Source organism: Dendrobates tinctorius, unplaced genomic scaffold (genome assembly GCF_039654945.1).
Source record: "Dendrobates tinctorius isolate UK_male_01 unplaced genomic scaffold, ASM3965494v1 ptg000040l, whole genome shotgun sequence".
In the NCBI taxonomy this organism is placed as follows: Eukaryota; Metazoa; Chordata; class Amphibia; order Anura; family Dendrobatidae; genus Dendrobates; species Dendrobates tinctorius.
Window position 1 is genome coordinate 19,144,509 of NW_027361708.1, and position 26,574 is coordinate 19,171,082.

Genomic DNA, 26,574 nt, shown 5'->3' on the forward strand with positions numbered 1-26,574 from the left:
CTCAATCCTGCACAGTGAGATACTTCACTCAGCCCAAAAAAAATCATTAACAAGTTAGGTGAAAATGAGACTTTTCTTAAATAAAATAGCATTGATGAAATACCAAGAAATTTTGTTTTAAATTATAACAATTATGCCCTTTGCACCCTGCCGTGCACAGGGACTTAATCTGCACAAGGTGATACCAAAGAAAGTCATACCTCCAGAAATCCATTTCAAAACTTCATACATATGCTCAAAATGATGATGTTGAAGGAAAGACCTAAAAAGAATTGGGATTAATCAAAGCTATTATTTTTAAATAAATTTGTGTCTTTTGCAGCCATCCTGCACAGGGTCCTACCAGTGGAATTCTCCATAAATGCAGGCACAAAAAAATCACAAAAAAATGATAATGTAGTTGAGAGGTACCAAATATTTAATGCACAATTAATTTTGGCTTGAAAACTTTTTGGGATTTTGTGCCCTGCGCTGAGATCCAATCTTGTTCCAGTGCAACATTCTGCCTGAGAAAGTCAGTCTAGATAGCAGGGACAAAAAAATGTAATTTCACAAAACATAATGAAGGTGCTGAGCTGTTTATTATTTGGTTTTAGAAAAATTATAGAATTTTGTGCCCAGACCTGACAGCAACAAATTTTTCAATAAAGAATGGTGGCTAAGTATTTTCCTTTGTGGATGTTCCCAAGCCAGACAGTGAACTCAATTGACCAGGGGGACTTAAAGTTTAAAGCATTGCTACTGTGGCTGCCAGCTTCCTTTGTTTTTTTTTACACCTCAGCAGCATGATCTAGTAGTATTTTTTATATATTTACTACTGTAGCTATTGAACCTGTTCCATGCCCAGATGGTGAGCATTTTTATTGGTACATTTTTAATTTTACACCATTTTTTGGAGACACTGTGTGCAAATTTGCATATACAGTGTCTTGAATAAAATGGCATCGGAGATCGTGGTATGTGCACGTGCTGTTTCCGGTGCCATTTTATTGAAGTAATGTACTACAACAGTGATGGCGAACATTTTAGATACAGGAGAGATATATATCTTTGTACCGTGTTAGCAGTAGATAGAAAAATATTTAGAATTGAGAGTCCTTAGTGGTTGATACCTTTTAATGGCTAACTGAAACGATGGTAACAAATTGCAAGCTTTCAAGACTACTCAGGTCTCTTCATCAGGCTAGACTAATATAAAATCTGAAGAATCATATATTTATACACAACACAGCAGAGAAATAATGCACTACATAAGACAAGTGACATGAAGCAGAACTATCATTATGGGAGAGTGATGGACAGTTTTGGCCATAAATATTGGAACATATATATCCCCCCTCTTGCCAATGCGCTGGCAACTGTCACAGGTCTGGCAGTACTGACAAACATCATAGGTTACCCCCGGCCAAAAGTAGTTTTGTGTCAGACGATGCCTGGTGCGACTGACACCGAAGTGCCTGGCTAAGGGTATGTCATGAGAGATTTGCAGTAGCTCCTGCCTACAGTATACTTCTTGGGAACTACCAGCTGTCGTTTTATAGTGGGGCTCGTCCCTGTGTGGTGCTGGTCTGTCATCCGGTAGAGGAGTCCCTGCTTCCATACAAACTGTTCCCCTTCCAGTACCCCTCTCCCCTCCTGTGCCTCTCCACGATATCCCTCTAATGAAGGATCCTCAAGTAACTCCCTCTTAAATTCATCTGGGGTGGCCCAAGAAATGTGTCTGGCTATGGGAATACGTGTAGGGCTGGGATGTCTTACCTGGGCCTCCTCTGAGTGTGATTCCGCTTCCGCAGCTCGAGATTGTCTCCGGGTGGTCACAGGATATGTCTCAGCCAGAGGGGCCACCGAGAATGCAGATAACATGGGCCCCAAGTCATTTCCCAGCAAGACATGTGCAGGCAAATCCTCCATCAAGCCGACCTCAACAAGGCCATCCCCGACTCCCCAGTTCAGCTGAATCCTGGCAGTGGGCAGTCGATGTATGGCTCCCCCTGCTACATGGACTGCCACTGTCCGGGCCGTCTTCTCTTAGTCCCGGACGAGATGAGGCTTCACAAGGGTCAAAGTTGCTCCAGAATCTCTTAGTCCCTGCATACGTTTCCCATTAACCCACACGACCTGTCGATGCTGTTGTCGATTATCTGCCCGGGCTGCCTGCATGGGGTCTACTTCATGCAGCACTTCCTCCATCTCTTCCACCCCTTGGTTAGTCGTAGCCCCCAATGCCGGGTCAGCTTCGCCTTGGTAGCAGTGTACAGCAGCCCGGCTGAAGGTAGCTGTTCCCGCCTTTGGCCACTGGGTATGCTGAGTCCGGTTGGGACATTGTCTTTGCAGGTGGCCCAGCTGATGGCAGGTGTGGCATCGCGCCCCAGGGGGACTGTGGTAGGCCGGGTTTCTAGCTGGTCCCCCTACAATCTTCGGTGGTTTGGGGCCCTAGTGACCATCTTTGATCCGGACAACTGCGGCCTCCTGGCATCATAATGTTCATCAGTCAGACAAGCGGCTTCCTCAAGAGTCGTTGGCCGCCTGTCCCGAAGCCCTTCCTGTGTCTCGGGGGTTAGTCCATTAAAGAATCGTTCTAACAAGAAGAGCTGGAGGACGTCCTACTTAGTGGTTACTTGGCTCCCTTGTACTCACTGTAGCAGTGACCGCCGTAATTTACAGGCCCATTCAGCGTGGGTATCGGGTACACGTTATATAAGTCCGCGGAACTTTTGGCGGTATGCCTCTGGTGTCAGCGCGTACCGGGCCAAGATCACTTCTTTGATCTGCTCATAGTCCATACAGTCCTCATCAGGTACCGTGCGATAGGCGTCCGCTGCCCGGCCAGTCAGCTTGCTGGCCAGAATCTGAACCCGTTCCTCCGGCTTCACTTGATGAAGGGCACACTGCCGCTCAAAGTCCTGCAGAAAGCCATCAATGTCTTCCTCTGCCTCCCCCAACTGTCGGAAGGCATTATACTGGATCTTTTTGTGGCTTACTGTTGAAGATACCTGGTCGAAGGCCAGAGCTCCCCCTGCTCGCTGACTCTCCTCTCTCCGCTCTGCCATCTCCATCTTGGCCAGCTCCACTTTGGTCCGCTCTGCCATCTCCATCTTGGCTAGCTCTATCCTGGTCTGCTCGGACATCTTTTCCTTCAGATCAGTACGCACATCAGCCATCACCTCTCATATGATCTCTACCGCAGGGTTTGGGCCATAGAATGCCAATCTGTTCTTTACCTCCCTCTGGAATTCGGTCTCCTCCACGTTCACATTGGGGGGCGCTGCACTGTCGTGTTCCATGATGGCTGCTATCAAATCCGCTTTTGTTTTGTTGCTGGCGATCCACCCTCGGGCTTCCACCAGATCTTTTAATGTAGTCCTCTTTAACTTCTGGTAGTTGTTTTCCATTCATTCCTTTCCTCCTCTAGAAGGGGTATCATATCCCGCCACTGCCACCAGTGTAACGGGGTCTACCAAGCTCGGGTACCTCTTTCAGTACCACCCCGTGTTTTCGGAGGTCCGCTCTGCATGGGCTGGAGTCTGAATGAATGACGCTGGCTGGAATTACTTGGTTACATGGGCACATATAAAAGATCACAGCTTCTCCATGTATTTCCAGTCTGACAACACTTTACTCACAGGACACAGAATATATCACACAGATACAGAGGGTCGGCCAATAGAAAAGCGGCAGGCCAGACATACATTACAAAAGCCGCTGGTGGCCGGAGCCTGCCGATGTTTACTGTGGGGATTACAAAGGTAGGGGGAGGGCGGACAAAAGGAGAATATCGTGTCCCCTCTGCCCAGGGGCGCAGCCTGTGAACTGATGCATTAGGAACATGCATCTCACATGGAACCTATTATACATACATATAACTGCACAAGATATTCTGGGTGCTGAGTGGTTCTGTAACATGTAACACTCCCCCATCCTGGTATATGCTCAATCATCCTGGTATATGTCCCTCCTTCCTAGTCTATGCTCTCCCATCTTTGTCTGTGTCCCCATCCAGATATATGCTCTTTCATCCAGGTATATACTCCCCCATACTGGTGTATGCGTCCAGATCCTGGTATATACTTCCCCATCCAAGTATATTCTTCCCCATTCTGATATTTTCTCCCCCCTCCTGGTATATGTTCCCACATCCTGGTATATGCTTCATAACCCATGTATATTCTCCCCCATCCTGGTATATTCTCCCCAATCCTTAAATATGTCCCCATCCCAGTTTATGCTCCACAATCTTGGTATATGTCCCTCCATCCTGATATATTCTCTCATTCTGGTGTATGGTCCTTCATCTTTGTATATATCCCCATCCTTGTATATGTCCCCATCCTGGTTTATGCTCCCTCATCAAGGTATATGGTCACCTAGTCTGGTATCTGCTTTCCCCATTCTTGTATATGCCTTCCATAATGGTATATGCTCCCTTATACAACTCACACATTTACAGCTAGAAAATTGCGTATAAAGTTTTGGCATGTGGAGATTTTTCTTTTATTACAGAATGGTATTAAACTGTTCTAGTAAAAGTGATATTAAGTTGCTGTACTGCAATGTACCACAAATCGATGAATTCACAGTCACTCAAACTCTGCAGGTCAAGACCCTATCACTTGAATCTGGGTATGATTGTTCATAGACTAAGACCACTACTTCCATTTTCTATATTCCTCAGCATTGCAGTAACACACGACAATCACATTTAGGACAATATATTGCCTATCTGTAATGCTGAACTTTCCTCTGTGACATGCCAATCAAATGCTGAATAATTCTAAAATGCCACTGCTTTTTTTGCCCTCATCTTTTATAGTCCCAGTCATAGTTCCCTCTGATTGGCTGTGCTAGATGATGTGATATGAACTCAAAGACATTATTTGAAAGCCTACATGGCCTTGCCTGACATCATGAACTCTCTTCTTTGGCTGATGCAACCTTTGCCAACCATGGAAAGATAAAAAGGTCTAAAGATGACCCAAACAAGTAATTTAACTGTGCCTATAAATACTTTATTTAATAATATCAATGTTAATAATATTGGATTTAAAATATATTTAGCCATAGCAAAGTGCTGCATATATAGCAAGGGCACTTGGAGAGTTAATCCAGTAATTTAATTATAAGTGACATGATCGGACAGGGAGTGGTATAGTAAGACATGAGTACATGTCCCAAGTGGAATGTAGAAAAGTAGAAAGGAGGTGCACACAGCTTGTAGGTTAAATGAGGTGCAAGCTGAACTGGACACATCCACGATCAAATGTATTAAAGTTAAATCAGCCTCACTCTCAGTCATTTTCAGATTAATTCATTTAATTTATGCAAATTTTACACCTCAATTAAGAAGAAATAATTTTTTTCATATCACTTGCAGAAAGATTAAGTAGCAAGTGATGATTCGATCTCGTTCGGGTCTTTTTCAAACATCGCTATACTTAACTTTGTGAGCCACCTGGTCTGTTTTATTCAACTTGAAGTGCTGAGGGATTGCTTGAAAATAATGTCCAGGGAACCCAGTGAAGCGGTGCAGTTGTGCACTAAAGCCACTGTGCCGCTACACTGGGCTCCCTGGACACAATTTCCAAGCAAACCCTCAGCACTTCAAGTTGAATAAAACTGATGTACAGACCAAATGGTTTGCAAAGTTAAGTATAGCGATGTTTAAAAAAGACCCGGACTAAGGCTACTTTCACACATCAGGTTTTCGGCGTCAGGCGCGATCCGGCGTCGTGCCGGAGCGCCGGATCCGGCAAATATTTCGTAAAACCGGATGTGACGGATCCGTTTTTCTGCCGGATCCGTCTTGTTCTTCACAGACAAAACCGGATCCGTCTCATCCGGTTTATCCGGTTTTTGTTCCGTTTTTCGACGGATTACGCCGGATCCGGTTTTTAAAATCGCCCCTTGTGGTCTTCCGAACGGGATTGGCTACTGAAAAACTATATATAGCATGTTCCTACAGCCCTTCTTTGACAGGTTGGAGAGGAGAAAGTGCAGGTTGGAGAGAAGAGCAAGTTACTGGCGAAGATGGATGTTGTGATAGGAAATATTTTTTAAGAATTTGGCGGATTTTACAGCGGAGGCGAATCATTTGAGGGTGATTGTTCTGGAGAAGGAGTGAGCGAGACAGCAGCGCATCAGTCATCGTAGAAGACGTTTGTGGATCCACCCCATCACAGCCAAGAGAATGACGCGTGGGGTCTATTCTACACTCTGCATGGACCTTAGACGAAACCCGGATACATTTTTTGGATATGTTAGGATGAAAATGGAGAATTTTGATTACTTGGTGGAGCGCATTGCACACCTCATAAGAAAAGCGGACACCTATTGCCGCTTCTCCGTTTCACCCGCAGAGCGTCTGATGGTGACTTTAAGGTAAGCCACATTTATTGGATGTGCTCGCATCAGAGCACACTTTCACTGCAATCTTGTTGGTGGTAGTTTGTATCTCCAAGTGTTATAGCTGAGTTTTGGTATGTAATGCTGTGATTTTAAACTAATTGATTGTTTTTTAATTCCCCACAGATTTCTTGCAACTGGAGAATCCCTTTCGTCACTGCATTTCCAGTACAGACTCGGGATTTCCACCATATCTGGAATAGTGAAGTACACATGCCGTGCACTGTGGGACTCCTTAGCTGAAGAGTTTTTACCAGAGCCCACAACAGAGAGGTGGATTGAAATTTCAGAAAAGTTTCAACAGATATGTCAGTTTCCCAACTGCTTGGGCGCTGTGGACGGGAAACATATCCGCATTGTAAAGCCAGCCGGATCGGGATCGGAATATTTAAATTACAAGAAATATTTTTCCATTGTCCTCATGGCTATCGCTGACGCGGAATACAAATTTATTGCTGTTGATATTGGGGCCTATGGCCGCTCCAATGACTCTCAAGTTTTCAAACTGTCTGCCATGGGGCGTAAACTGTATGGAAACACCTTCCAGTTCCCACCCCCTAGACCGCTGCCGCAAACATCTGGTCCATCTATGCCATTTGTCTGTGTAGGGGATGAAGCCTTCCAGCTGTCAGAACACCTTTTGAAACCGTACTCTAGCAGAGGATTGTCAAGAACAAAACGCATTTTTAATTACCGCCTCACAAGAGCAAGAATCATAGAATCGTAGAGTTGGAAGGGACCTCCTGGGCCATCTGGTCCAACCCCCTGCTCAAAGCAGGATTCGCTAAATCATCCCAGTTAGATGTCTGTCCAGCCTCTGTTTGAAGACTTCCATTGAAGGAGAACTCACCACTTCTCGTGGCAGCCTGTTCCACTCATTGATCACTCTAACTGTCAAAAAGTTTTTTCTAATATCTAATCTGTGTCTCCTCCCATTCAGCTTCATCCCATTGCTTCTAGTCTTTCCTTGTGCAAATGAGAATAAAGTTGATCCTTCTACAATGTGACAGCCCTTTAGATATTTGTAGACAGCTATTAAGTCTCCTCTCAGTCTTCTCTTTTGCAAACTAAACATTCCCAAATCCTGCAACCTTTCCTCATAAGACAGGGTTTGCAGACCGGTCACCATTCTGGTCGCTCTTTTCTGAACTTGCTCCAGTTTGTTGATGTCTTTTTTAAAATGTGGTGCCCAAAATTGGACACAATATTCCAGATGAGGTCTGACCAAAGAGGAGTAGAGGGAAATAATTACTTCACGTGATCTAGACTGTATGCTTCTGTTAATACATCCTAGAATTGCATTTGCCTTTTTTGCTGCTGCATCACACTGTTGACTCATATTCAGTCTGTGATCTATTAGTATACCCAAGTCTTTTTCACATGTGCTGTCACTTAGCCCTATTCCTCCCATTCTATATATGCTTTTTTCATTTTTATTGCCCAGATGTAGTACTTTGCATTTCTCCCTGTTAAAAACCATTCTGTTAGTTGCTGCCCACTTCTCCAGTTTATTTAAATCTTTTTGAATCCTCTCTCTCTCTTCTCTAGTATTAGCTATCCCTCCTAGCTTTGTGTCATCAGCAAATTTAATCAGTTTACCCTCAATTCCTTCATCTAAATCGTTGATAAAGATGTTGAACAATACAGGGCCCAGGACAGACCCCTGTGGTACCCCACTTGAGACATTCTTCCAACTGGATGTGCAGCCATTTACGACCACTCTTTGGGTCCGATCACTAAGCCAGTTATGAATCCACCTAACAGTTGCCTTGTCCATTCCATACTTAGTCATTTTTTCAATAAGGATTGTATGAGAGACTTTGTCAAATGCTTTGCTGAAGTCAAGATATACTATATCTACAGCATTTCCTTGATCCACCCAATCAGTAATACCATCATAGAAGGAAATTAAATTAGTCTGACATGACTTATTAGTTACAAACCCATGCTGACTCTGTTTAATCACTTCATTCTTATCCAGGTATTGACATACATGTTGTTTAATAATTTGTTCAAAGATCTTTCCTGGTATAGAAGTCAGACTCACCGGCCTATAGTTGCCTGGGTCCACCTTCTTCCCCTTTTTGAAGATAGGAACAACATTTGCTCTTCTCCAGTCTTCTGGCACTTCTCCTGTTCTCCAAGAATTTTCAAAGATTATGGAGAGGGGTTCAAAAATTTCTTCTGCTATCTCCTTCAGTACTCTGGGGTGTAATTCATCTGGACCTGGAGACTTGAATACATTTAGGTTAGCTAAGTGTTTCCTCACTATCTTTCTGTTTATAGATATCCTGGATTCTTCTATTCCCTTAATAGGACAGTGAATAACAGTTGATGTTACATTTCCTTTCTGAGAGAAAACAGATGCAAAATAGGAATTTAAAAGTTCAGCCTTCTCAACATCCTGTCTTACCATTTCATCATTTTCATCCTGTAAAAATCCTATAGCATCTTTGACTTTTCTTTTACTTTTGACATATCCCCAAAATCCTTTATTATTGCTTTTGACATCTCTTGCAAGCCTCAATTCATTTTCAGCTTTAGATAATCTGATTTGTGCCTTGCAGATTCAGCAGACAGCATTATATTCTTATTTAGATATGCCTCCTTCTTTCCATTTTATAAACATTTTTTGCTTCCTTTTTAGCATGTGCTTAAGTTCTGTGTTCATCCATCCTGGTTTCCTTAAATGCTTCCTATTCTTCCCTCTTTTCGGAATTGTTAACAACTGTGCTTTGAGAATTTCATTTTTCAAGATTTCCCATCCTTCCTGGACATTTTTGTCTTTAAGGATATCCAGCCATTGGATCCCTCCAATTCTCTTTCTGAATCCCTTAAAATCTGCCTTTCTGAAATCTAACCTTGACGTCTGAGTCTTCACAGGTCTTCCGCCTCTAGTTATCCAAAATTCTAAAATAGCATGGTCGCTACCTCCTAGGGTCCCAGCCACTTTTACCTCCTCAACCATTTCCTCCCTGTTTATAAGGATTAGATCCAAGGTAGCAGTTCCCCTTGTTTTCTCCTTTACCTTTTGGAAGATAAAGTTGTCAGCAAGAGAGGATAAGAATTTCCTTGACCTGTTAGTTTTGCCTGAGAGAGATTCCCAACAAATGTCTGGATAGTTGAAATCTCCCATGACAACTATGTCATATTTTTTGGAGAACTTGGCCATTTGATGCATAAAGAGTTCATCCATATCTTCAGCTTGCACAGGCGGCCTGTAGTAAATGCCTACAATGGTGTCCTTTCCATTGTTCTGTCCTTGTATTCTTACCCAAACAGTTTCCACAGAACTCCCAGTCTCTGAAGCTTCAATCTCTGTCCAGATATACGCATTTCTAGCATACAATGCGACACCCCCTCCTCGTTTATCAAGTCTGTTTCTTGCAAATAAGTTGTATCCTTCTAGTCTTGTATTCCAATCATGTGTATTGTCCCACCAAGTTTCAGTGATTCCAATGACATCATATTTCTTTTCCTGTGTTAGTAGTTCCAATTCTCCTTGTTTGTTGCCCATGCTTTGTGCATTAGTATAGAAACATTTTAGTTTGTGATTGGTTTCTCTTTCTCCAATATTTTTTTTAAATAGATTCTTTCGTCTTTGTTCTTCCTTTCCACTTCTAATAGCAGAGTTCTCAGTAGCATTTGTCAGGTGTATGGCTTTTTCTGGTCTTTTGCTTCCCTTCCCATGTTGTTCTAGTTTAAAGCTCTCCTTACAAGTGTAGCAAGGCGACTTCCAAATACCTGCTTTCCAGTCTTCGTAAGGTGCACCCCATCTCTAGCAAGTAGTCCATCGTATAAGTAGTTCACTCCATGATCCAGAAATCCAAATCGTTGCTGACGGCACCATCGACGTAGCCAGTTGTTCACCTGCAGAATCTTATTCCACCTCCTTGTTCCATGGCCATCCACTGGGAGGATGGAAGAGAAGACCACCTGCGCTCCCAGTTCTTTCACTTTCTTGCCTAAGTCTTCAAAGTCTCTGCAGATGGTTTCCAGGTCGTTTCTTGCGGTGTCATTTGTCCCCACATGTAGTAGCAGGAATGGGTAGTCATCTGTAGGTCTGAAGAGTCCTGATATCCTGTCAGACACATCTTTAATTTTTGCACCTGGAAGACAGCACATTTCTCTTGAAGTTATATCCGGTCTGCAGATAGCGGCCTCTGTTCCTCTCAACAGGGAATCCCCCATGACCACCACTCTCCGTTTCTTCTTCACAACATTTTTCTTTCTCCATCCAGGATGACTCTGAAGGCGTACAAGGTTGCTGTTTGTTGGCAAAGTCTTATCCTGATGTATTTCTTCATCGTTTTCCTGCGTGAGAGCCTGGTACTGGTTTCTGAGCAGTATGGGTGCTGACTGCCTCCTGATCCTCCTGCTTCTCTGGGTCACATGTCTCCATTCCTCTGTTTCTTCAGGTGCACTTCGAATTTCTTCTCTTTCTGTAACATGAAGAGATAATTCTGCTCTGTCCAAGAACTCTTCACCTTCCTTAATGATCTTCAACGTAGCTAACCTCTCTTCGAGATTTTGCAACTTTTCCTCCAACAGGGTCACAAGCTTGCATTTGTGGCATGTGAAGTTTGGCTTTTCCACTGGTAAATCTGTGAACATGTAGCAAGAAATGCAGCTCACCAAATGGCTCCTGGCCTCTTCCATCTTGAGATTTCTTAAAAAGATGAAAGATGAGCCAATGATCGTTGAGCTCGTGGAGACTCTTCACTTATCCCAGAAGGCACTGGGAATATGCAAATGATCTCCTCAAGACTCTTCCCCTGGTTTCTCCGATTTCCTCTTTTCAGCTGCAACGGCCAAAACCCAGTGATCGTTGAGCTCGCGGAGACTCTTCACTTATCCCAGAAGGCACTGGGAATATGCAAATGATCTCCTCAAGACTCTTCCCCTGGTTTCTCCGATTTCCTCTTTTCAGCTGCAACGGCCAAAACCCAGTGATCGTTGAGCTCGCGGAGACTCTTCACTTATCCCAGAAGGCACTGGGAATATGCAAATGATCTCCTCAAGACTCTTCCCCTGGTTTCTCCGATTTCCTCTTTTCAGCTGCAACGGCCAAAACCCAGTGATCGTTGAGCTCGCGGAGACTCTTCACTTATCCCAGAAGGCACTGGGAATATGCAAATGATCTCCTCAAGACTCTTCCCCTGGTTTCTCCGATTTCCTCTTTTCAGCTGCAACGGCCAAAACCCAGTGATCGTTGAGCTCGCGGAGACTCTTCACTTATCCCAGAAGGCACTGGGAATATGCAAATGATCTCCTCAAGACTCTTCCCCTGGTTTCTCCGATTTCCTCTTTTCAGCTGCAACGGCCAAAACCCAGTGATCGTTGAGCTCGCGGAGACTCTTCACTTATCCCAGAAGGCACTGGGAATATGCAAATGATCTCCTCAAGACTCTTCCCCTGGTTTCTCCGATTTCCTCTTTTCAGCTGCAACGGCCAAAACCCAGTGATCGTTGAGCTCGCGGAGACTCTTCACTTATCCCAGAAGGCACTGGGAATATGCAAATGATCTCCTCAAGACTCTTCCCCTGGTTTCTCCGATTTCCTCTTTTCAGCTGCAACGGCCAAAACCCAGTGATCGTTGAGCTCGCGGAGACTCTTCACTTATCCCAGAAGGCACTGGGAATATGCAAATGATCTCCTCAAGACTCTTCCCCTGGTTTCTCCGATTTCCTCTTTTCAGCTGCAATGGCCAAAACCCAGTGATCGTTGAGCTCGCGGAGACTCTTCACTTATCCCAGAAGGCACTGGGAATATGCAAATGATCTCCTCAAGACTCTTCCCCTGGTTTCTCCGATTTCCTCTTTTCAGCTGCAACGGCCAAAACCCAGTGATCGTTGAGCTCGCGGAGACTCTTCACTTATCCCAGAAGGCACTGGGAATATGCAAATGATCTCCTCAAGACTCTTCCCCTGGTTTCTCCGATTTCCTCTTTTCAGCTGCAACGGCCAAAACCCAGTGATCGTTGAGCTCGCGGAGACTCTTCACTTATCCCAGAAGGCACTGGGAATATGCAAATGATCTCCTCAAGACTCTTCCCCTGGTTTCTCCGATTTCCTCTTTTCAGCTGCAACGGCCAAAACCCAGTGATCGTTGATCTCGCGGAGACTCTTCACTTATCCCAGAAGGCACTGGGAATATGCAAATGATCTCCTCAAGACTCTTCCCCTGGTTTCTCCGATTTCCTCTTTTCAGCTGCAACGGCCAAAACCCAGTGATCGTTGAGCTCGCAGAGACTCTTCACTTATCCCAGAAGGCACTGGGAATATGCAAATGATCTCCTCAAGACTCTTCCCCTGGTTTCTCCGATTTCCTCTTTTCAGCTGCAACGGCCAAAACCCAGTGATCGTTGAGCTCGCGGAGACTCTTCACTTATCCCAGAAGGCACTGGGAATATGCAAATGATCTCCTCAAGACTCTTCCCCTGGTTTCTCCGATTTCCTCTTTTCAGCTGCAACGGCCAAAACCCAGTGATCGTTGAGCTCGCGGAGACTCTTCACTTATCCCAGAAGGCACTGGGAATATGCAAATGATCTCCTCAAGACTCTTCCCCTGGTTGAAGAAGAAGAATGGTTGAATGTACCTTTGGTATTCTGACAGCCAAATGGCGGGTCCTATTGACTGCGATCAACCTCAAGACAGAAACTGTGGACGAGGTGATCAAAGCTTGCGTGGTACTCCACAATTTTGTTATCTGCAAGGAACCCATTTCCATTGAGGACACCTCTGAAGAAACCACCTTGCAAGATTACCATGACATTACCACTAGAAGTTCTGTGACGGTTTCAGTAATGAGGGACAATTTTGCACTAAACTTTATGTCACCTCAAGGCAGAGTACACTGGCAGGATGACAGAGTGTGAAAGATTTGTGCCCTTAACCAAACTTGTGTATCAACAGTATATACCTTTGCGAACCAAAGTTGGCTATCTTGTCATGGTCTTACTATTTTTACCTTTAGGCCACAGGTGTGTACCTGGTTGTGTTTTATGCAAAGTATTTCACCTTTTAACAAAAGTTGTGTACAAAATCACCAACAATAAACACAACTTTTTAGGTGAAGTACTTTGCTTCCAACACAACCAGGAACACAACTGTGGCAAAAAGGTAAAATTTACCCACAGTTATATACCAGGTTTTGAATACCTTTTGACCTTTGAAATTATTTAACCTTTTTTTGTAAACATATTTCGCCACAGAAAGAAATGACAGACAACCATTGTAAAAGTAATTTAACTTTTATTTAAAATTTTTTTTTTTGTAAAATGTTTTTAAAGTTAGTTAAAAAAACTTTTTGAATAAATGTTTGAAAACAAACAAATGGGCATGTTTATTAAAAAAAAAACATTACAACTCGGTGTAGTGTGGGGTGGAAATACTGCTGGAGGGGCTGCGGGACACTTCGACACTGGGAGTGTGGAGAGAGGACTGGGATCGTGGTGGGGAAGGAACAGTTAGAGGTGAAGGTGTGGAAAAAGCTACAGAATGGGTGGACATGTGGGAGGCAGAAGAGGTGGTGGGCGGTGGAGTGGAGGGTTGGGCAGGGACTGTAGGAGCAGATGATGTTGATGGCAAGTTGTATGGGGAAGGAGTTTGGTACGGGGAAGGAGTTTGGTACGGGGCAGGTTGCTGGTACTGGGGAGGTTGCTGGTACTGGGGAGGTGGCTGGTGCTGGGGAGGTGGATGGTATGTAATAGGAGGGGGAGGATGGAAAGTGGCTGGAGGGGGTGCAGGTGGAGGAACTACTGTGGTGGGAGGAGGAGGTTGGGAGGTAACGTGCTGGAGAGCACTGTGGCATGAATGCATTATATGCATCTGCTGGGTAGGAGAGAGCGTTTCCATGTGCTCCACAACAGACCTGAAAAAGGTGTAGTTTGGTGAAGATCTTGCTTCTGAATGCATGGTTTGCAGAAGTGTCTTCACCTCCAGAATGCTGGAGTTGATCTGCTGAAAGCCTGCGGAGATTTGCTCTGACAAGACTTTTAGACAGTTCTGGAAAGATGCATTCAGATGCAAGAACTCTAGCGCATAAGTCTTTTCCTGACCCCTCTGCCGCTGCCGCCCAGTACCCGCAGGTGTACTAGAGGTGGCAGGGGCAGAAGGGTGGGTAAAGGGAAAGCGATCTCCTCACCAGCAGCTTCATGTAATGTAGGCGGCCACGATGCTCCTGTGCTGGTGGATGGGACAGATGGGTCGAATGTGTGGGAAGGCTGGGAAGGTGCAGATGTACCGGGGCGGTCGAAGTGTCCCTCGGTGCCGGTCTCCTCAGGGATCGCCTCAGAAGGGTCCAATCGTGCAGGCTCCCGAGTGCTGCTCACCGTGCTGTGGAATAAAGAGAAAAAAACCAATTAAAATAGTGACATGGTATGGCCCTGGCTGAAAAAAAAAAAGTTACATCTAAACATTTTTTTGTCACATGTGGTGTGTAATATTTACCTTCTGGTGACCATTGTATCCTGGAGGAACGACAGGGCTCGTGCGTACTTGTACTTGCTCCTGCGTCCTCCAGATCCACTCGGGGCCCGCATCTCTTTATTGAACTCCTTCTTGAAACGATCCCTCACAGACCGCCACCGCTTCACAATTCTCTCCCCTGAAACAAGAAAGGACAAAGTGGTTAGTATACAACATCAGTGTTTCCCAAACTCCAGTCCTCATGGTCCCCAGGGGTCATGTTTTCAGGATTTCCAAAGTAAATAGAAATCCTGAACACATGATCCGTGGGGACCACGAGGACTGGAGTTCGGGAAACACTGGTTTAAATCAAGCAACCGGTACTGTATATACTTACGCTCTTTAATCTGGGCCTGAGCATCGAGGTCCTCCCAGCGGTCCACAAGGAGCGAACAGATTTCCTCCCAGAGTCGTCGGGTAACGATAAGGTCAGCATGGCGGCGGTCAGCCATATTCCAGAGCGGCTCCCTTTCTCTGACGAGATCGATGAGGTGGTCCACATCGATTCCTCCATCCTCACCGTCAGAGTCGGGAGCACGCTGTGAAGGCTGTTAAAGAAAAAGACAAAAATAACATAATTAGCCTCCACAAAAGAAATGAAATAAAAAGTGCAAAAAAACAAAGCAAAAATATTTATACTTACACGCTGGTGACCGCTGCGTTGCTGTCGCCGACGACCCTGGGAGGCACTGCGAGGACCTCTTGGCCGAGCACCAGATGGGGAAGACTAGAGAAGAAAACAAAAAATGTTATGTCTTTGGATGTAGGCATTTGTTTGCTGTGTGTGGTCTGCAGAACATTGTTTTCTATGTGTTGTGTGTAGTGTGATGTTGTGTTTCTGCTTTTGATGCAAAAATCTTAGCAATTGTGAGCCCACTCCAGGTGTCTGTCCACCCCTTCCTTCTTCTTCTGGGAGCTCCTCTTCATCTTGTGATTCCTGTTTTGAAATAAAAGGCAATGAATAGACATATATTACAGAGATGATGGATTTTGGAAATAAAAACTTACCGTCAAACGCTGACGATGCGAGGGAGGGCTCCCAGAAGAAGATGTGCTGTCTTCCTGCTGGCCAGACTCCATGGCTGTGGGTGGTGTTGCTGCTGCCAGTGCTGCCATTGCTGCTGCTGCTGCTACTGCTGCATCTCTTGGGCGGCTGTTGAATAAAGAGAAACAAAGGGCCAATGAATATCTTGATATTCCATGGCCCTAGTTTGGAGGAATGGGGGATTTGATAATTACCGTCTCTCATCTGCTGCTGGACTCCCCTCCCGTTGTTCAGCATGCTGCTCCATTTGGGGTGGTGGTGGTGCTGATGGTGCTGCTGCAGATGTCTCCTGCCTTCTCCTGCACTTGGTTCTTGTCTTGGGTGGCATGTTGGGTGTGGCTGAGGGTCCCACTGTCTTGCTTTTATATATGTGTCTTGTGGGCAGAGCTACTGAGCATGCTCAGACCAAAAAAACCAGATCCGGCCGCCGGATCAGGTGCATTGCGGCACTCATAGGCTTTCATTGTGTGAAAAAGCCGGACACGCCGGATCCGGCGTGTCCGGCTTTTTCGCCGGAGACAAAAAACGTTACAGTAGCCGTTTTTTCCAGACGCCGGATCGCGACACATTGCCGGATCCGGCGAAAACCGGATGAAACGCATGGCCATCCGGCTCGATCCGGCTCTAATGCAAGTCAATGGGGGAGAAACCCGATCCGGCATTGTATTTCGCCGGATTCGGTTTTTGTCAAAAGCGCCGGATCGCGCCTGACGGCGAAAACCTGATGTGTGAAAGAGGCCTAAGTCGAAACTTCACTCGCTACTTAATCTTTCTGTCAGTGATACGAAAAATTATTTTTCTTCTTAATTGTGGTGTAAAATTTGCATAAATTAAATGAATTAATATGCAATAACAGAGAGTCCAACTGGAATGTAAGCACTGCCTAAGAAAAAATGTCCAAATGACTACTAAAGCACTTACCTGAGCAATATATTTGCTAGTATCCAAGCACCCCTGCCACCCCAGAGCTTGTTTCGCCCCTCTTTGTCAGAGTCCAAACTCGAAGTTGGGGAGGCAGGGAAGCATGGATAACAGCTACCACATCGCGGATGTAAATGTTTGTGTTGTCATTTGGCCATTTTATGTCAGACGCACTAATATATAATGTCTTGTGATGGGCGAGCACTGAAATGCTCGGGTGCTTGTTGCTTGGGTCGAGCAAATTGAAATGCTCAGGTGCTCAACCTGAGCAACAAGCCCAATTTAAGTCTATGGTAAGCGCAAGCATTTTTCCAATGGCCCCCCCGGCGGTCTTTAGAGGGACTAGAAATTGCTGAAATTGATGGGAACAGTACTCAAATGACATGGGAAGAACATCATGGGGAAGACCCCTGGAAACATTTCTGACTCCCAGGCCATTGCTGTGAACAATGTTGTCAGAGAGCTGGAGTCACACATAGCAATCTCGCTAGCGAGATCGCTGCTGAGTCTCAACTTTTGTGACGAAACAGCGATCTCACCAGCGAGATCGCTGTGTGTGACAGCGATCAGCGACCGGCCCCCCTGACGGTATCGCTGATCGCTGCAAGAAACCTCTGGACATTTTTTTTGTCGCTGGTCTCCCGCTGGCCAGCACGCATCGCTGCGTGTGACAGGCGGGAGACCATCGATCAGCTGTAAAAAATAATAAAAAAAAATAAAAAATATTGTTATTCTCACCTTCCGACGTCCCGCGCAGCCATCCCGCCTCTCTCCACGCTCCCGGTCCCAGTGATCCTTTGCACGAATGACCGTGAGACTTCGTGATCCCGCGAGAACGGACTTCATCGCGGTAATTCTCGCAAAGGATTACTGAGCGTGGAGAGAGGCGGGAATGCTGCACGGGACGTCGTAAGGTGAGAATAGCAATGTTTTTTATTTTAATTTTATTTTTGACATGAATATGGCATCAGCGCTAGCGAGCACAGCTCACCAGCGATCACATAGCGACTTACCAGCGATCCTGACACGTTGGTATCGTTGTCGGGAACACTAAGTGTGACTCCAGCTTTACACCCCTTTTACAGACTCACAATAAAACATACATAAACGAAACCAAAATAGATTTTCCTGGGAAATATGTTAAGTAACATCCTTTCCAGGGTAATGACTTGTATATAAGGCAAAATAAATAACCAAAAACAAAAATACTCCTCCATACCTTGGGTTATGTTCACACTTATCATTTTTGATGCATTTTTCAACTTTAGCATTGCTTTCAACTAAGACAAGTGCATTCATTGGGAAATGTCATTTTATCATTTTACTACTTTATCCAGCCATGTGGTGTGTGACATTTATGAAGGAGGGACTCTTTAAGTCACAAAGCCTATTTTTATAGGGCCATCAGGTGGCCTTTACTATTCTTAGAGATCCATCAGCCGACTATGCTTTGTTGTTCCCATTATTAAACAGTGGGTCTCCTATATTGTTATTGCCTATGCAGTGAGTGGCAGGGCTGCCAAAAATTAGGATGCACCCCAATACCCCCTTGATGAGACATACAGGAGGGCCTCATGAAAAAATGTTTTCATTATTAGTTAGTTGTTCTCCCATACTGTTTGCCTATGCAGTGAATGCAAGGCCTGTCCAAAACTTAGATGCACCCCAATACCACTTTGAAGTTACATACAGCAGGGCATCCTGAAAATTTTTTCCCATTATTAGAAAGTGGTTTTCCCATACTGTTTGCCTATGCAATGAATGCAAGGCCTGGCCAAAATTTAGATGCACCCCAATACCCCTTTGAATAAACCTACAGCAGGGCTTCCTGAAAACAATGTTCCCATTATTAGGAAGTGGTTTTCCCATACTGTTTGCCTATGCAGTGAATGCAAAGGCTGCCAAAAATTGGGGCACACCCCAATACCCCTTGGAAGAGACGTGGAGGAGGGCCTCATAAAACAATGATCCGTAGTTTGGCTAAGGGTCGCATAGTCGAAGGGAGGTATGTGTCACAGAGATGGCTTGTCTCTGTGATGTAGCCGGAGAGTTTCTCTAGTGCATGAAAGCAGTAAGAGTTTCATTTCTTGTACCTGGGTACAGGCTGCGGGTAACTATGAGAGCTGGGCGGGTCTGGCTACCCACATACCTCACTTCTGTGTGTGGTGTAGGGATTCAACTCGCTCAGGAGCAACGGGAGACAATCAGGAGGCACGTTCCTTTAAAAGTTCATAGGGTTTATTGCTCCATAACCAATAAACCAGCACATAACATAAGGAATAGCCTTTAGCTCAGGCGAAAGTAAGTATATGTGTCCATTGTTTCAGGGTCAGTCCTGGAGCCTCAGCAAACACAGGAGGCTTATCCCTCCTCACATACAGCCAATATACATAGGCCTCAATGGGTCTGCAGCCTCAGCACGTGGTCTTCAGGAAGGTAGCACCCCTTTCTCCACTTAGGCCTACCGGGACCTTCCACATGACCCAATTAGATCCATGCGCTCTCTTACATGTGACCGGACCTCAGGTACCTTATATGGTCCATAACCACACCCACAGGTGATCACATGGCTATGACCTCACTAAAGGCCCTATTACACACAGCCACAGATATACTTTATTATGACACTCTTAAACACACCCCTGGGTGGGTTTGTAGGTAACCAGGACAGCCCATCTGTCTAGTTACCTGGAGACTTCTCCCTTATACATTGAAGCAATATCATTGCTGAACAACACATAAGTCACCATCCCAAGGCCACCCACTTTGGGATACATAACGGCCATTCCGTATTCTGCCATTCATCCTTTCTCCTGGGACATCCACACAGCATGCCCTAGCGGACTCAGTGGTAACTACACCACATACCTCCCCCCTCTGTTCAAACTTGTGGGGTTGAACACATAACATCACATCAGGGTCTCGCGACCGGGCACTCACTACACCTTGCCCCACAGGTTGAGAGAATCGTCTCCATCTGTCATACGGCCTCGTTCCTATGTTAGACCTCACCAGCCTCCAGCGGTCAGAATATCGGTCATTGGCTTTGACCCTCCAGTCACGGTCTGTCTGTGTCGTCAGACACTGGTTAGACACCATCCTTTCTCTATCTAAGCGTCTTGTAACAAATGGTACCCCACCACATCTAAGTTTACTTTTCAGTGCATTAACCTCACAGTTCTTTGCATCTGCTGTCTCTGTAGCAACCTCCAGTTCACTCTGTAATCTACAGTGCAACGTATTTCTCTGCTTCTTCCACCTGGCATTTCAACTGTTTCAGACCCACATCATTTCCCTCCGCTAGGTCTTGGTACTGCTCAGAATTACGCCTTTCATCATCCATTTGCCTTAGTACAACCTTCAGTTTTTTCTCCGTACAACGTACTTGTTTGCTAGCAGATTGTCGCACTTTAATGTCTGCATCAAGCTGCTCCTCCAGTAGTGCAACCTTTGCTTCTAAGTCCTTATTCTGGCGAACTAATTGCTGATGGGCATTTTCATACTTCTGAGCATTACTACGTTCTGTCTTCAGATCAGCATCCATCTGGTCAACCTGAAGTGTGGCCTTTCTCAGCTTGTCATTGGCTAATTCAACGTTGCCATGTTCTTCCTCCACTTCTTCTTCAAGCTGAACAATGTGAGACTCTAACTGCCTCTTTTCTTCCAAAGCCAGAGCATCTTCACCTCTGTTGTTGGCAATCACATCAGCCAGTTCATCTTTTTCCTGCTGTGCTTGTCTTTTAGCACACTCTGCAGCAGCAAGCTCCATCTGCAAACGAATCACCTCTGCTTCCATACTTTTCAGTTTCTTCTTGTCTTCACACTGTTCCTTACTCAGGCCTGGCCGCTGTAAGTTTTCATCCCACTTCTCCCGCAGAAGACCTCTTACAGTTTCTGTTAGTACTCCTACCTCTTCTCTGAGGGACTTATTCAGACCTTGCCACGATGCCAGGTTACCTTTGCACTCGAAGACTTCTTTCTCTAGCTCATCCAGTCTGTGCTCCCTTTCTCTCTCAAAGCCAAAGTCACCCCTAGAGTCTGAGTCACGCCGATCATCCGAGTCAACCCTCCAGTTACCCTCTAACCGTGTGTCCACTCCAGTCACCTCATCTCCCAACCCACCATCTGTCTTGTCACGAGACGTCAGGTCCGTCAGTTGGGCAGATGTACTTCTTTTCCCGGTGAGTTCTACTTCTCACCTGTCCACTTTAGGAGCCGTCACCGTCTCAGCGTCCGCTGGCCCCACAGTCAAAACGTCTCCATCGTCCGACCATATGTCATCAAACAACACAAAGTCCCAGCCCCTCTCCAAGGCATAGACTAAGTCTCGTGGTATCCCGCCCCCTTGGCACACACCACCTTTGGTCCCCTCAAACATTACTCGGTCTACTGCATAGTTCACCGTCACCCCATGTTTACAGCGAACCCTGGCGTTTTTCTAGGTCAGAGATAAAACGAGCGGCGTTCCTGTCAAAGTCACCTGACTCTCTGAGTCCAGTCTACCAGAGACTCCTTCCCGGTGCAGCATCACGGTACACACCTGTGGCCTGTCATTATCGGGAAAATACATGCTGCACTCCTCAAAACTCATACAGACACACTGTGGTTTCCCAGACATACCCACTGAGGCAACCAGTGCTGCCATTTCCTGAACCATCCCAATTTGGGTTGCCACCCCCTCCCAGGACTCCACACCTTTTTGGGTTACCACCCCAATTTGGGTCACCACCCTCTTTTGGGACTCCACCCATGTTGGGCTACCACCCCGATTTGGGTCACTGCCCCTTCTGGGACTCCACCCCCTTTTTGGGCTACCACCCCGATTTGGGCCACCGCCCTCTTTCGGGATTTCCCCATGTCCGTTCTGCAGAACTTCTTATACCACAGTTCACACAGTACAGTTTATGTATTTTTGGGCTGGTACTGGCCCTTTAAGCACGACACCACACCAGTTCCTTCTGGTGCTGCCACAACTACTGCTGTCACAAATCACTGACACCAGTTCCTTCTGGCGCTGCCACAGCTCCTCCTGTCACAAATCACCGACACCACCGGCTGCTGTTCACACACAGCGGCTGTTGTCCTCTTCGTAACCCCACCGAGTTACAGGAAGCCGCTTGTCCCCTTCGTAACCCCGCCGAGTTACAGGAAGCTGCTTGTCCCCTTCTTGACTCCCACTTAGCCACCACAGGCTGAGTTGAGAAAAGAAGAAAAAAAAACACCACACAAAAAACTCACGTGTCCTTTCTGTGTGCTCTTCAGGACGTACCGTCTCTGCCTGAGACCGTCCAACACACAGGGCGCCCAGGTGCTATTCAGGGAGCTGACCCTCCTCCCAGGGTTTCCCAACACACTGGCCTTACCAGGTCCAGGGGCTTAGCGGGTGCTCTTCAGGACATCCGTCTCTGCCTGAGACTGCCCAACACTCACGCCTCACCACGTCCAAGGTCATACCACGTGCTCCAGGGAGATTCTTCTCCTAGAATCTCCCAACACTGACCCTCCAGGACCTTGCTCACTGAACCCTCTAGGTACACAGTCTCTCACTGACCCAGGTCAGTACAACACAGATTCCTGTCCGTTACCTGCTGGTGTCAGCCACACAGGTTCTCAGGTACCTCTTCTCCACAGAGGCACTCTAGCTCAATTCACAGTCTCTTTCTCACTGACCCCGGCCAGTATTACTCACGATTTTCCAGACCGTCTGCTCTCCTGTCTCAGAGCCGCCAGTACGGCAACATGTGCTTCTTGGAACCGCTGCCCTCATTCTCCACCAATTGTAGTGATTCAACTCTCTCAGGAGCAACGGGAGACAATCAGGAGGCACGTTCCTTTAAAAGTTCATAGGGTTTATTGCTCCATAACCCATAAACCAGCACATAACATAAGGAATAGCCTTTAGCTCAGGCGAAAGTAAGTATAAGTGTCCATTGTTTTAGGATCAGTCCTGGAGCCTCAGCAACCACAGAAGGCTTATTCCTCCTCACATACAGCCAATATACATAGGCCTCACTGGGTCTGCAGCCTCAGCACATGGTCTTCAGGAAGGTAGCACCCCTTCCTCCACTTAGGCCTACCGGGACCTTCCACATGGCTCAATCAGATCCATGGGCTCTCTTTCATGTGACCGGACCTCAGGTACCTTATATGGTCCATAACCACACCCACAAGTGATCACATGGCTATGACCTCACTAAAGGTCCTATTACACACAGTCACACATATACTTTATTATGACACTCTTAAACACACCCCTGGGTGGGTTTGTAGGTAACCAGGACAGCCCATCTCTCTAGTTACCTGGAGACTTCTCCCTTATACATTGAAGCAACACCTCAGCACTATCATTGCTGAACAACACATAAGTCTCCATCCCAAAGCCACCCACTCCATATTCCGTATTCTGCCATTCATCCTTTCTCCTGGGATATCCACACAGCGCCCCCTAGCGGACTCAGTGGTTACTACACCACAGTGGTTACAGCCTATATAATGGAGGCTGTTGTTTGGCACATGGTCTGTGTGTTGGGAGGGTGAATGCCTGCTATGTGTGAGGCTCCACACCGAACCTGATGTACTGGACATTATCCCAGCCTGTGTGCCCACAGACCTGGAGGAGCAGAGCTCTGCTATTGAAATTTATACTTTATTTTGCTTGAACTAAAGACTATTTTCTATTTGTGCTTCTGAAGAAAAAAACCCACATGAACTTTTAAAGGAATGTGCCTCCTATTTTCCTCCCATCGCACCATAGCAAGTACAACCCCTACAATTGGTGGAGAATGCGGGCAGCATTCCTAGCAGAGACATGATACTGCTACAGTGAGGATTGCATGTCTTCGGTCAAGTCTGTCGCAAGCCAGCAAGCATCGCCAGACAAAATGGAGGACCTGCTGAAACTCCTGGTCCAATTGCAGCAGAAATAAACCAACAGGCTGTTGTTACAAGAGATCCAACAGAGCCAGCAAGAGCAGCGGCTGCAGATGCAGCTTCTGACAACCGCCATCCAGAGCAGGACTAGCGTCTCAAACTCAGGTCTGGAAGGCAGTAATACGGACTTTTCAGAAAATGACTCCCAGAGATGATGTTGAGGCTGAAGAACCTGCAGTGGAAAATTACAATATTGAAGTTGAAGAATCTGCAGTGAATTGCAGTGTTGAGGCTGAAGAACCTGCATTGGAGAATTGCAATATTGAAGCTGAAGAACCTGCAGTGAATTGCACTGTTGAGGCTGAAGAAACTGCAGTGGAGAATTTCAATGTTGAAGCTGCGGAACCTGCATTGGAGAATTTCAGTGTTGATGAAGCTGAGGAACCTGCATTGGAGAATTTCAGTGTTGAGGCTGAAGAACCTGCAGTGGAGAATTGCAATATTGAAGCTGAAGAACCTGCAGTGAATTGCAGTGTTGAGGCTGAAGAACCTGCAGTGGAGAATTGCAGTGTTGAGACTGAAGAACCTGCTGTGGAGAATTGTAATATTGAAGCTGAGGAATCTGCAGTGGGGAATTGCATTGTTGAAGCTGAACAACCTGCAGTGGAGAACTGCATTGTTAAACCTGAAGAATCTACAATGGAGAAATGCAATGTTGAGGCTTTCCTGATGGTGTTTGAAAGGGTGGCCAAGAGGGAGAAACTCCCACCAGAGCAATGGGCAGAGGTACTGGTGCCAAACCTGATGGGAGAACTCCAGAAAGCAAACTATGATTTAACTTTGCAGGACTCTAAAGAGTATGTCAAGCTGAAAATGGAGATTCTTGCATGCTTGGGGGTAGCAATGACTCTTAGGACACAGTGGGTTCACGGTTGGGCGCATCATTGGGACAAACCACCATGCTCCCAAATGTTTGACATGTTGCACCTGGTCCAGAAATGGCGGCAGCCAGAGTCATCTATACCTAGAATGGTTGGTGATGGACCGGGTTGTGCACTCCCTGCCGAGGCCCGTACAGACTTGGGTTGCCCAGGGTGATCCCCGGAATGCCGATGGACTGGTCGAGCGATACCAGGGGATGGAAGGTTTCCGTGGGAAAGCAGCCCACTCCATACAGGGGGTCCCAACAGGGGACAGAGGCCCAAAAGAAGGTGGGGTGCCCATACTGTTTGCCTATGCAGTGAATGGATAATTTGACTCAAATTTGGATGCACCCCAATACCCCTTGGAAGAGACATGGAGGAGGGCCTCATAAAACAATGTTCCCATTATTAGGAAGTGGGTATCCCATACTGTTTGCCTATGCAGTGAATGCAAGGGATGGCAAAAATTTGGAGGCATTCCAATGCCCCTTGGAAGAGACGTAGAGGAGGGTCTCATAAAAAAAGTTCCCATTAGAAAGGAGCGGGTCTCCTATACTTGCAATGCCCATGCACTAAGTGAATGGGCTGACAAACATTTACCCCTGGGGGGTATACATGAACATACTGTATAACCATTTTTTTTGTATGGGCATCATAAACACCCTTTAAAAATTTATGTGGGTGTTGCATCATGGACCACGGTCACCCTGGTTAACTGGTGGTGGAGGATGAGGAGAAGGAGGAAGACAACAGCAAATAGCTAAAATCAGGAAGCGTATACCCATGTGTGGGTGTGAAGAGGTGCATGGGATTAGACCTCCCAAAAAAAGACACTGGATTTGAGTTTATATTACACTGCTATTATTCGGTGGTGTTGAGAAGTCTGGCCCAATCCAGCCCTAGTTCATTTTTATAAGAGTCAGCCTGTCAGCATTTTCAGTTGACAGGCAGATGCACTTATAAGTTATAATTCCACCAGTGGCATTAAAAACTCGCTCTGACAAAATGTTAGTGGCAGTGCAAGCAAGGACCTCCAAGGCGTAGAGAGCCAGTTCATGCCACGTGTCCAGCTTGTATACCCAATAATTATGAGACACCGAGGAATCACGGAGGACATTGATACGATCAGCAAGGAACTCCCTCAGCATCTTCCAAAACTTTGCAATCATTGTGAGAGTACTCCGTGCCTCAAGGCCTGTGCAATGGGAGGGTCTGAGAATACTCTCCCAGAACTTTGCCAGTGTTCCCCTGCCTGCCTCTCTCGCCTGTTCTCCTTGGCTGTCCAAGGAACTGTGACCTTTGCTGCCAGCCTTTTCAGATGGAAATTGTTTTAATAATTTCGCAACAAAGACCCTCTGGTACTGCCCCATTTTAGTAGACCTGCCTGCTCTGGAATAAGAGATAGAAAGTTCTCCTTGCAGCGTGGGCCTAGAAGTGTCACCAACCAGTAATGACTGTCACCCAAAATTTTGAGAACGTAAGGGTCATGGGAAAGGCATCGTAACATAAACTCAGTTGTGCTTGTAGTACCATCTGTAGTGCATGAAACTAGCTCCTGTTCTTCCTCCTCCTCCTCTTCATTGTCACCCAATCCATGTTTGAATGAGATGAGGCTGGGCTGTGTCTAAACCAACCTGTATGGTTCCTTGCTCCATCTCATCCTGCTCCCCCTGCAATGCATCCTCTTTCATTGTGAGAAGAGATCATTTCAGAACACAGAGAAGTGGGATGGTGATGCTAATTATGGCGTCATCAACGCTCACCATCTTGGTGGAGTCCTCAACGTTTTGGAGGATGTTACATATGTCTGACATCCATGTCCTCTCCTGAGGTCTTATGTGTGGAGTCTGAACTGAATACCGATGGCCATGTTGATGCTGGTAGTCATCAACTGCCCTCGTTTGCTCACAAATCCTTTCCAACATCTGCAGTGTAGCGTTCCAACGC